This window comes from Natator depressus, chromosome 3, assembly GCF_965152275.1.
Source record: "Natator depressus isolate rNatDep1 chromosome 3, rNatDep2.hap1, whole genome shotgun sequence".
Taxonomy (NCBI): domain Eukaryota; kingdom Metazoa; phylum Chordata; order Testudines; family Cheloniidae; genus Natator; species Natator depressus.
The window spans coordinates 199,784,079-199,797,171 of record NC_134236.1 but is presented as its reverse complement, the minus strand read 5'-3'; the positions used below and the strand labels follow the sequence as shown (position 1 = coordinate 199,797,171).

Below are 13,093 nucleotides of genomic sequence, written 5' to 3'. Positions count from 1 at the left end.
ATTTGCACTCCCAAAACTATTCCTATAAAACTACTTTGACACAAATAATAAATGCATAAAGCGAAATAAGTAACTAATTACTACTTTCTTTTTTTTTACACTTAAATAAAACTAACTATAAAAAATGAGAGAATTGCTGATATTGCCAGCCCAGGTCAACATGCTGTTCCAAACTGAATGATTTCATTGTCACTTCAGTCTGCAGATCTGATAGTTTATCTTCACCCTAAGGCCTGTTCTTCACTTAAAAGTTAGACTGACCTAGCGAGGTCACTTGGGGCTCTGAAAAATTTTACGCCCTGCATGATTTAGTAGTTAGGTTCACCTAACTCCCAGTGCAGACGCGGGTAGGTTGATGGAAGAATTTTTGAGAATTAATTGAAAATAGAATTCCAGCTTTTTTTCCACATGTACTCCACTTGAGGACTGTACGACACAGCTTTTTGATCTATGCATTGACAGAGTCATAGATTACATTCTGAAATAATGTGATCTATTGAGGGAGCAAAGGGACATGTTAAAACCTGGCCTCTGATTTAACATCCATATATGCAAGTTCAGTTATTTGCACCTGCAAAGCAAGCAATCTGCAACAATTACACTTAGTGACAACAGGAATGGTGCATTCAGAGAAACAAGAAAATGTAAATTAAGGCATCACCTTTAAATCAGCACACAGTACACAGGTTTTGCAGTAACTCTGACATCCTAGATCACCCCTTCTTTAGAGTCCGTTGCAATGGGGGGATGGCAAATATAATCGGGGTCACCAGGGTGCACTAAGAATAGAATTTCAGCTCTTTTACATGTGCGCTACTTGAGGGTGTCTTAAAGCACAGCTTTTGATCTGTGTCAATGCACATATCACTCTCTCAACAGATCACAATTAGGGCAAGACTTGCAGCCCTTATGGACATTAGTGAGCAGCTACTCACAAGAGTAGTGCCATTGAAGTCAAAGGGACTATTTGTGTGAGTATTTGCCCAGTGAGGTGAATAAGGGCATTCCCAGTCTGGTGCATGGGGCTAAGTTCTGCCTTTGGAAATACATGCCTGGAATGCACTGACACCAGTGGGAGTTGCAAGTGTAATTTGGCCCTTGGTATTCAACTTACAGCATGTGCATATTAGACATGTTATTTAGAAAGTTGCCAAACATACACAGTAGCCAACATTTGATCATTAATCAGCTCTATTTTAGGAGGGAAGAAGAGGGGGTTAACAGACTCCTCCAAGTCTGAGTCCACATTGTGATGAAGTGTACAAAAACAAGGCTGTAAAAGACATGAAGAAGAGCTCCGTGAAAGTTTGTCTTTCGCAAACAGAAGTGGGTCCAATCGCAGATATTACCTCACCCACCTTGTCTCTGTAACAACACCATCAGTTCTGAGTTACAGACCGTCTGAAGCTGGTGCTTGGGACTATTTGTATATGTGTCACCCCAGAACAAGTATGTTCTTCTTTTCCACTTCATATTTCTCTCTCTCCTGCTTCCCAGTCTAACCAGATCCTTTCCCCAGATCCTTTAGTTTCTTTGGCCTGATCACCATCCTAGAGAAAGAAGTCCTGTCCTTACAGACCAGGGGCAATGCTGATTGCATGAAGGCTGGCTTCCCCACATGCTCTGCCAGTGTCTCTCAGTCATGGCCCAAAGAGACAACTACTGGGGATGAGGGGGCAGTTCAATTTCCATCCTTCACTTGTCTGCCCACAGGAGTGCCAATTAATGCCAGCCGCGGTGGTATATTTGACAGTGGTCAGCTGGTGTCCTCCGGGGATTGAACTGAGACTCCCAAACTTATTTCTATCAACAGCCATCAGATGGGAACCACTGACAGTCGCTACTGACCTTGCCAGAATCCAAACCAGCAACCTAGAAGTCAAAGGCCTTGTATACCATTAGCAACTCATGGAGCCAACACTTACCAGCAGGGCCTGGCACACCAGGCTTATCTGGGGGGGAGACAGAGCCGAGCAAATGATCGGTGGAGTCGGATGCCTTCTGCAAATGGTCTCTCCCAGCGGCAGGTGCCACTGACTGTAAATGCAGCCCAGGGTGGGAGCAGTTTGCACGTACATTGCTGCAGGCTCATCTCTTATGCAACTGGGGCCATGAGAGCACATGGAACTCAGCACTGAGCTGCTAAGGGACACTCCTGCCCTCCTCCCACATCCAGCCAAGCTGCCAGCCGCAGATGACTTAAGGAACAAGGAGGCAGAGCGAAGAGTGGAGGCAGAGAAGAGAGGGAGGAGCCAGCTGTGCAAGAGGCAATTAGAAAAAAAAAAAAGGAAAGAAACAGAAAACTGCAAAAGGAAACAACGGAGAACAGACATAAAGGATGGGAGATTGAGAAATAGGCAGTGGTAACTCAGCGAGGCATGACACCCGGTGCTGGGAGGACTAGACCTGTTGGACATTTTTTCATTGAATTGTTTTTTCCAACACTAAGTGACTTTTCAACCAAAATGAACATTTTGGTGGAAATCTTTTGTTTTGATCTAAATTTTCCAGTTTTTCCACTGGAAATATAAAAATATTTTTGGTAAAAATTTCTGGCTTTCATTAAAAAACGCGGGGGGACGGGACACACGTGTTTTTTTTAAAGCTGCATTTTTTAAAACCAAAAGTGAAACAAACAAAAAACCAAACCAACAAAAACCCTACTTCTTTCAGTTTCAGGTTTCCATTGAAAAAAGACATGCATTTTTTAAACCAGCTCTAACCTTCTATCCACAAACCCATTACAGAGCAGGACTCTGCAAAATAAGCCTGGAACCAGCTAGTCCCCCAAAGAGCTGTTTCCTGCAAGCAATCTGACATTCTGTCTAGGACACAATTCATGAAGAAAAATATGAAACCAACTAGAGTTGACTTCTCTAGCGATAACTTAGGGCCTGATCCAGAAGGCTCATAAATGTCACAAGCAAACTAAGCAAAACTCCCACTGAAGCGAAGGAGTGCCTGACTTCACAGGATCATGTCCTTAAAGTGAACTAAACAGAGGGATATGAATTCTTAGCTGAATGCATGTGTTACTCCATCAACACTAATGAAAGCTGTGTGTATCTATAACCAGAAAGTGAGATGGGTCAAATTTAGAATATGAGTAAAATTTCCAAAAGCACCTAAGTCTTACTGAAAACCAGTGGGACTTAGGCACTTGTCCTTTGAAAATGGGACTTAGGATCTGAATTCACTTAGACTTTTTTGAAAATTTTACTCTAAATTCCCACGTTTTCCTCTAGCAGTTACATGTGTAAAAAGGGCTAATACCAAGAATGCGTCATGTAAATTGAGGCGCAGACAAGTTTAATTGAAATGCCTTTTTCATTAGATAAGCCAGTCAGGCAATAATCATGCCAGTTCTCATGGGTTTATAGCTACCAACCATTATATTGGTAGAGGATCATTAAATAGAGCTTTTACATGTTCACACCAATGTTTCATTTCTTTTTTAAATACTCATTTCCAAAGAATTTCCATGCACACAAAGGATTTATGGACTCAGACAGTAAATATAGTGTCAGATTGATGCTTTCTCAAGTATTCATGCTGGCTGTAATTTTTTTAGAATGGATTTCTCACAAATGTATGAACCTGTATCATTCACAGCTTCTTTATCTCAGTATTAGCCACACATCTGTGACAAGCTGCAGTTGTCAAGTACGTGAGAAATCTCAAGTGCTCTGGCTTTCCGAGGTTCTCCGATAGAGGATGGTCAAGCCTTCGTGATGATACTGTACTGGATACGGCTACAACCTGCGGGCTGCTTAGTGCAGTCACTGCTGTGGTCAATGTGTCTCAGCTGTGCCAGGTATGGTAATAATCATTCAAAATGAAACTATTTACACTAAATTGTATGCACTGTTAGAGCAGCAGCATACTAATGATTTACAGGCCCCGCTCTGAGAGAACAACTCTTGGAGCATTCAGAAAAGGAGGACTTGTGGCACCTTAGAGACTAACAAATTTATTTGATGCCACAAGTCCTCCTTGTCTTTTTGCGGATACAGACTAACACGGCTGCTACGCTGAAACCTGTCTTGAAGCATTGCTTGTCTTTCCGAGACCGATTCCTCAGTCCGATTATAAAGTGAGATTGGGACACTTGTGCAAATGCATATGTTAAAGCTAGGTGAACACAGAAGCGTTTTCACTTGAAAAATGCAAGGCTATATCTGTGCATGGGCTAACAGAGGCCAATGGCTGAATATCAGGACCAACTATGCCTCAAAAGTGGTTTAGTGCAATATCTTATAGAAAGTCTTGACGGTCTTACTGCAGATGTGCTCCACGCCTGGAAGCTTCCCTAGATTTCCATGTCTATGCATGGAGTTTACAGGACCCTTTACTATTTAAGACTGTTAAGTTCTCTGTAAGAGGGACTCTCCTCACTATATTCATGTTGGGACTCGATTCTGCTCCTACTGAAGAAAACAGGAGGATTGACATGGATGTCAGCAGAAGGATGGGCCACAAGGTTCCTCAGTCTGCATTATAGTTCATGCTGGGCATCCCTTGCCATTTTGTAGTCTATTGCATTTTGTCCAATCTGTCAGTGCTGTGGTGCTAGAATTAGGCCGAGAACCAGTACCTGCATTCTGTAAGATCCCTCAAACCGATTCAAGGTGACAAAAGGTGAAACACAGTTTAGGCCCCAATCCTTACTCACAGATATTTGTTCATGGGAGAATTTCCATTGACTTTGATGGGAGTATTTGATTAAGCACTGCTTATGGTGAGTAAGGGTGACAGCAGATTGTGATCAATAAGGACCATTGATTTATGCTCAGACATCCTACTGACTTCAGCAGGTGCCCAGTATGTGAAATGGTGACCAGATATGACCTTAAGAATTCATGTTTTATCCATTAACCATTCTGACTGAGCTAAAAAGAGGAAAATATGCAGACTTGCAGCTGTACCTTCCAAAATGTTTTTCACCTCAACTTAACAACTGAAAGTTTTACAGAACTTTGAGAGCAAATATCAATTTTGATAATATGCTTCAGAAAATGGACAGAAATTATTATAACAAGCTCATTTCCGGGGATGGGAATCTATATACTGCCTGCCTTGGATATTTTGCAACAGCTTGGTTTATGATGATAAATACGGTCTTGTGGGCAGGTCCTTCTGGTTGCTTGTTAGAAATGGGAACATTTAAAAAAAACAACAACCCGAATCTATGATCTTTCCAGCTATGACGCATCCACGTCTCCAGCTGGCTCATCTGTTACCTAGAGCCTCCTGCGTTTATTTGAAATGTTATTTAAACATACATTTCACATTAGGGTATGAGTGAAAAATGTTGTCAGCGTTCAGGTGAAAAATGGCTACTGGGTTACGAGATGCTCACTAAGCCCCGTGGAAACTAAAGGGCAGGAAATGAAAAATATAAAGTGATGTGTCAAAAAACAAACAAACAAAAAAAAAATCACTTAACTCAACCAATTTTTCTTTGATGGGCCAAAAGTGAAATTCAGGGCCTCTGCACTACATGAATGCCACAGTCATATCAGTACTTGATCGGATAAGAAGTATTTAAAGCTTGATTTAAATAAAATAATTTCACTTAGGGTGATAGTCGCCTTGATTCAGAGGGCCCAGGAAATGCATTTAGCATCAGTATCTCTCTTAGGTACTTATAAGTCCTCCATTACTATAGTACCTGAGTACCCTACACTATTTTATGGATTTAGCCTCACGACCCCCTGTGAGATAGGGAAGTGCTACATTTTACAGATGGAGAACAGAAAAACTGAGTGTTTTGATCAAGATCACACTGTGGCAGAGAAGAGAGTTGAACCCTGCGCTCTCCTGTGGTAGGCTAGTACCTTAACCACTAGACCATAATTTTCCTTCTGTAGGGCTTGCTCTAATTCTGTTATTACAGCAGTGAGAAATCCAACAGACTGGGGCACAATGTGCTACGATAGGCGTAGGGTTGCCCAGTATGAACTTGAAGCAGCCTCCTCTGCTCCCAGTGGAACGTAGAATGAATTTCTCCCCAATAGGTAAGAGAATGATTATGTTATTTAAGCCGTAACCACTTCTTAATCTATGGTGTTGTTTCTGAAACGGTCACTTTTGACCAGGGCCATAACTAGGGCAAGGCGAGAGGGCCAGCCACCCAGGGTGCGGAGCTGGTGAGGTCACAAAAATGGGGCAGTGCAGGATCGGGCCCAGCAGCATCTGCTCCCCTCTGCATGATTTGGCCCAGCATCATCAGCTGGGGTCCCTGATCATAGGTTTTTTTTGGGGGGGAGGAGGGGGGAAACTGCCCCCCCAAATAGAGGCCCCGACTGCCTTGGCAGCTGGATGCCACCTCCTGGGTCCTAATGCTGGTTGGCTTTCCCTTCTACGTGTGCTGGGTGCCTTGCATAGCCACTGTCCTGTTTCCTCTACACTGGTGAGTGCCCATGGGAAGGTGGGCAAGGCAAGAGGGTATGGGGGAAGGAGGGTGAGATCCAATGATCTTTATAAAAAACAAACACAAAGCAAAACACACAAACAAATCAGAGGTTTGGCCTTTAAATGAAAAGCCTGTGCTAGTCTAAACATTTTGGACAGCACAACAGACTCTATCCAAACCCACCGTGGTCCATGAAGAGGCCTCCATTGACTTCAAAGGGCCCACTCCGTGTAAAATAAAAGTCTCAAATCTGCCTATACATGTAAATCCATAAAGCATACACAGGTGTAAGTCTATGGGTTAAATCGCCTGGGTTATAGTTTCACTCTGAGGCATGAAGATTTGCACATGTAGCTCCCTGCATATAGAGATAAGAAAATACTCCCAATAATACTTTCTGTCCACAGGACTATGAAGATTAGACTGTAACACCTGAGCGTTTAAAAATCATTCATCTGATTCTGGAACAGTTTTTTTTCTCTCACCATTGCACCTTTCCAATGAAACTGTAAATGCTCCCTGAATTGAATTTGACAGTTGAAAAGTAAAGGGATTTAAAACAACAAATGGTCCCCAAGCTTTCCCTGCAGCAAGGTTAGAGAGACTTAATTGAACTTTAATTCAGCTGCCAAACTAGAAGAGCACATTTTAAAATGTCTTGAAAATACCTACGTTTATTAAGTTCCTAACCAAAGTTCTACCAGGAACAGCTCAGTACTGTCAAACTTCCTTCATTCATTTTTTCAAACCATTAAGAAAACCAAAGCTTTGCATTACTCCCTCAATTATACAAACCTTGGGGGAAATTCTCTACTGGTATAAATTGGCCTGGCTCTGACATCAGTGGAAACACACCAGTTTACAATAGCAGGCAATTTGGCCCCATGTTTAACGGATGGTACAAAAGGCAGGGTAGACAAGAGGTTCCTTCAAGAGATGTTTATATTAAAGTAACATTTTATCTTTTACAAGATACATTTTTGTAATGCAGTTCACACACAGAATTTTTCTTCACCTCAACTCTGGCCGGAAATGTAGTTGCTAGAGCTGTGCAGGAGAAGAGGGTACTGTCAGATGGATTATAAAATAGACATAAAATTGTGGGAGGCTCCAAAATAAGGAAGTCTGACCTAATGGGTAGGACAATCTCAAACGAAACTACATTATAGCTTTGTCAGTTTTTACCATTAAAGAGAAACAAGTTTGATTTCTGGTAGTGCAAAGAGGCTGGCTTAACCTGGCTATTGGGGATTCTCAGGTAGCGCCCGGTGGAACACTCAATGTCTCCGCACTCTGGCAATGCTCAGCTGCCAGAATGACCACTTGAAGTCTAACCGCTGGGTGTGGTTTAGAGCAGCCCTGAGCCCTCTCTAATTTATGTAAGGGGGTACATTTCAGCTGGGCCTCAGCCCAGCCTCCTTTTGAATGAGTAATACATGCAAATTCACTTTAAGATCCAACTCCTACAAGCTGAAGTAAATGTAAAATCACAGCTGATCAAGTTTATGGATGACAAACATTGGCAGACTGGTAATTAATGAGGAGGACAAGAAAGTTGTATAGAGCAATCTGGTTCACTTAGTAAGCTGGACCCGTTCAAACAAAATGTCCCTCAATATAGACAAACACAAGACCATACATATAGCAACAATTTGGGACCTGAAGAAAAGCTCTGTGTGGCTCGAAAGCTTCTCTCTCACCAACAGAAGTTGGTCCAATAAAAGAAATTACTGCACCCACCTTTATGTCTCTAATAGCTCAAAGCAGTCATCAATGGGGAATCATCATCCAATGGGAGGTGTTTCCAGGGACTTTCTGCAGGAATTGGTACTTGCCTGACACTACTCAACATTTTCATCAGTGATCTGGAAATATAAAATAATTGCTGATCAAATTTGTGGATGACACTAGGATTGTCAAAATGGTAAACAATGATGGTGTGGGATCTGGACCACTTGGTAACCTGGGTCCATTCAAACAAAATGTGTTTTAATACAGCCAAATACATAGTTATACATCTAGGAACAAGGAATGCAGGTCATATCTACAGAATGCGAGGGGAGGAGGACTATATCCTAGAACAGTGGTTTTCAAACTTTTTTTCTGGTGACCCAATTGAAGAACATTGTTAATGCCCGTGAACCAATGGAGCTGGGGATGAGGGGTTTGGGGTGTGGGAGGGGCTCAGGGCTGGGACAGAGGGTTGGGGTGTGGGCGTGAGGGCTGTGGGTTGGGGCTGGGAATGAGCAGTTCATGGTGTGGGAGGGGGCTCTGGGCTGGGGCAGTGGTTTGGGGTGCAGGAGGGGGGCAGGGCTCTGGGCTGGGGGTGCAGGATCTGGGGTGGGGCCAGGGATGAGGGGTTTGGAGTGCAGGAAGGGGCTCCAGGTTTGGAGGGGGATTCAGGGCTGGGGCAGAGGATTGGAGCACGGGCTTACCTTGGGCAGCTCCCAGCGGCGCTGCGGGGGTGCTAAGGCAGGCTTCCTACCTCTCCTGGCACTGCGGACCGCGCTGAGCCCTGAAGCGGCGAGCAGCAGGTCCAGCTCCTAGGCAGAGGCGCTCAAGCGGCTCCGTGCAGCTCTGGCCCACAGGCACCGATCCCCCCAGCTCCCAGTGGCTGGAACCAGCCAGTGGGAGTCCGGAGCCTTTGCTCAGGGCGGGGGCAGCACATGGAGACCTGTGGCCCCACTGCCTAGGAGCTGGAGCTGCTGCTGGCTGCTTCCGGAGCGCAGCGTGGTGTCAGAACAGGTAGGGACTAGCCTGCCTTAGCCGGAAAGCAACACCACCGGGACTTTTAACAGCCGCCGCGACCCAGTGCCTTACATCCCCCGACCCAGTACTGCATCGCGGCCCACAGTTTGAAAACCACTGTCCTAGAAAGCAGTGACTATGAAAAGGGTCTAGGGGTCTGTCACAGGCAGGCTGGTAACAGGATCATCGTGAACAAGGAACTGAATATGATCACTCAGATGATCTCGTTGTCCCCTCTGGCCTTAAGAATCTATGAATCTAAGCGCAACTGATAAATTCTTACATCTGCATAGCAGGTGTCGGCACCTGAAAGAGGTGTGCCTGCCTGCACAGATGTGCCCAGCTGTGTATGCTGCAAATGCACCTACTTTTGAATACAATAAGTCAGACCTGAAGGAGTCTGGAAAAATGCATATTGTCATTATACACTCAGGCTTAATTCTTAGCTGTTAGCCAGCTGAGATTAAAAGAGTAGTTCTGACAGTCAGAAACCATCATCTCCTCAACATAAATCAAGCTGTCATTATTGGCCATCTGCAAAGCGGTTTTGATGATAGGCACATGAAGCAGGAGCAGAATTAAAAAAGGACGTAATTAGCATCAAAACAGTCAGTACACAGATTCTGTGCATAATCCACTTTATAATCTTAAAGTACAAATCTCTAGTGTGCCTGAAAGAAGAAAAACAGTGGGTGACTCAAGTGTCTGTGGGGAAAGCGAGAGACACAGACAAATAGAGAAACAAGACAGGAAGAATAAAAGATAGAGACATGCACATACACACACACACACACACACGAGAGGAGGGATAATTGACACCACCAGCAACTAGATTCACTCCTAAAAAATTCCTCGGTGAAACCTCTCCCCACTAATATTTCCGAGCACCCTGTTTAAGGGGAACAATTTTCTGTCTAGACTCCAGACTTCTTACATTTATCAGCCAGTCACTGCTGAATGGCTAGAAAAGTGAGGTTGGCTTTTCTTCTTCCCGGTCATTAACCTTGTAAACTAATGTTTTTCCAGCCACAGCTACAATTCCAAGTGGAGAGGCGCCTACCTGGTTTGATTTACTTCGAGAACAGCTGAACACACAGGTTCCCACAGACTTACAGTTTGATCACTTTGGTTTTTGAAGGGCTCATATTGTGTCAGGTAATTTAAGATCAGCATCGACTTTTCCCCAAGTAAAGACTGCGATTGGGACAAGTGATGGTTGGGTGACGAGCCACATCTCGGAGCTTCTTTGTGGAAACCTGTGGTTCTTGCCTTTGGGGGATTTCACCTGCCCAATATCATGTGATTCAGAATTTGTCCTACTCATGGAGTAATTCAGTTAAAGAACACTGTGTACCATGGGTTGCTAGTTGTTTTGCTGATGCTTTATCTCACTTTCGGACTTGGGAATTTTGGCAATCAGTGCCTGCTGAGGACCTTTGATGCCTTGGCATCCACAGGCCTAAGGCTATTGGAATTTCAATGGCATCAGGCAGCAAGTGGTCCTACAGGACATGTTTTAATAAATTCCTTGGATTCAGTGAAAGAGCAGGCCTCTCTGGCTCCGGCCCATCCCACAACAACATGGGGAAGGCTTTACTCTTCTGAATAGCGTATCACTCATACCTCACTGTGATTTTTTTTTAAATGGTGCATCTCTTTGACCACACAGAACCTTCACCCAAAGGAACTTCAGCATGACCAGAACAGCTATTATGAAGCCTGAGCAAGGGCCAGATTCCACTTCTACTATTAGCCTCTGTCTGGAACTTACTCTTGTGTTTGCCAACCAGTCTTGACATTTAGACTTTTGTTGCTGCAGGAAGATGATGATGAGTGTTTCATGGTAGCAACTTAAATTTTATTTCTCTGTTAACAAGGTAAATTGTGAAAAGATATTAAAGTACACTTACTAAGTAAATATGTTAGTGGCTAACTGCGTGCTGCATGTACAATTTGTTTTCCAACACAACAGTAAAAAGATGGTTTTCTCGTGCTGCTTATTAATTTTTGAAGGTGTTGATTTCAAATGTTAGTGGTGTTCTTTGATAAGCTACGGCTTAGAGATAAAAATAGCTAAAAAACATGAAAATTAGAACAATGGGCTGCTCTATTAATGTGTTTACAGAAGTCCCATTCACATTAATGAGAGTTCTGTACATGCAACGCATAGCTGGCAAGTTGTATTTTGGGATTTTCATCTTCCTCTAAAGCATCAGAGATTGGCCACAGCTGAAGATTAGACACTGGACATGGCTAGACCAGTGCTCTGAGGTGGTTGAGAGAAGCCAGTTTCTTGATGCCTGGTTGGTGTGTCTTGCTCACAGCCAAATAATCACCAGTTTGGGGGTCAGGAATGAATTTTCACTTAGGTCAGATTGGCTGGGATCTTAGAGCTTTCTCGCCTTTGTCTACAGCATAGGGTGTAGTTCACCAGCTGGGGTCATCTGGGCATTTCTCACCTCAGCAATGGCCTGCCATTGCAGGGGCTTCAGGCACTGCTGGCACCTTGGTTTCTTCTGTTCACTGCCTGTGAGACAGAGTTTAATCTCCTGAGGACTGAAATGCTTTGGCCTAATTAAAGTCTTTGGGCTCAAAATAGGGGTAAATGGGTGAAAATGAATGGCCTGTGATATACAGGTAGTCAGACTAGAGATCTAATCATTCCTCTGGCCTTAAACTCTATGACACTATGAAAAGACCAGTAGCGAAGGACCAGAACGATCATTTATGGGCTAGAAACAACTGGAGCTGCCCTTGCTTTTTACACACGACTCCTGTTAATATCAGTAGGAGATCTACTATGGATTGAGGTCACTGCATGGCTTTTCCTCTTGTGACACTGATATGCTTGGGCTATGCATCTCAGAGTTGAAAAGATGACCACGGGTGGTTAGGCTTTGAGAATGAGAGGGGAAATTTAACTCAGATCTTGGCCTATATTTAAGCACAGAAAATAAATCCTACAAGCTTCTGTTCAAACTGTGGGCCAAGTTCTGCTCGTCATGCCAATGTAACTCCAGACTTTATTTTTCCAAATGTAAAGAGTATCTTGTCTTAAAGATCTTTTTGCACATACACAAAAATTACCATGCACCATTAAATAACTAGTTTGAGGTTACCATTTTTATTTGTCTACCCTATGTACTTAGGGCAAAATTCACTTCAAGGCCCTAGGAATCACTTTGATGAGGTCTTAAGTGATGCATCGGAACTTGTGTGTCCCTTGCCCTGGAGTGAATTTCACCCTTAAAAGCTAGATGGGAACAAACTAAAGCAAAAATAATTCCCTGGGCAGCTACAGTGGTGCTGAGTTCATTCATTTAATTTCTGTAACAAACAATTGGAGATCTTTAGCATAGGCAAGCAGATGAGAATCATTGTGGAAGAGGGTAGAAGCCACAGATGCCAATACTAAAGGTCCTCAGATAATTCACAGTTAACAGTAACACTTGAAATGGTTCAGAATGTTCTAACTGAGCATCTGCTTTGTTTATATTTTTACGAGCAATCCGAGGCTACAGAGCTGAGTGTTTCTGCGTCACTCCTCCCTCTGAGCGATGTTTTGCGATTTCTAGCCAGAGTGTACACTTCGCAAATTATCTAGATAGGTGCATTGTTCTGTGTGTCTACAGCACAATGGGATCCTGGTTCATGACTAGGGCTCCTAGGCACTACCACAATACAGATAAATACTACTAATATGTAGTAGGAAGGGAGGAAATATTAGAGCAGGGATTTGAACATCTAACTAACACTGAATTTCAATGGGAGTTGATGCCTAACTTCCTTAAGACTCTTTAAAACTCCCAGCCTAAAAATATCTGTTCACTTCTATTGATAGAGAATTAAAGTTTCAGATGGTACATTATATCCCCAGAAGATGTATTTAAAACTTTGACAGTATCAATAAGTTATGAATCAATGCTTTAC

At 43.3% G+C, this 13,093-nt stretch overlaps 1 protein-coding gene across 3 annotated transcripts in view; it reads right to left on the bottom strand.

Moving 5' to 3' along the window:
- The window catches only part of PAK5 (p21 (RAC1) activated kinase 5), a 187,053-nt gene that overhangs the window by 132,047 nt on the left and 41,913 nt on the right, over positions 1–13,093 (bottom strand). For all 3 annotated transcript variants that reach the window (XM_074949662.1, XM_074949660.1, XM_074949664.1), the window contains exon 2: positions 8,156–8,280. The gene's annotated coding sequence lies outside the window, so the exon portion shown is untranslated. The remainder of the gene's footprint in view (positions 1–8,155; positions 8,281–13,093) is intronic.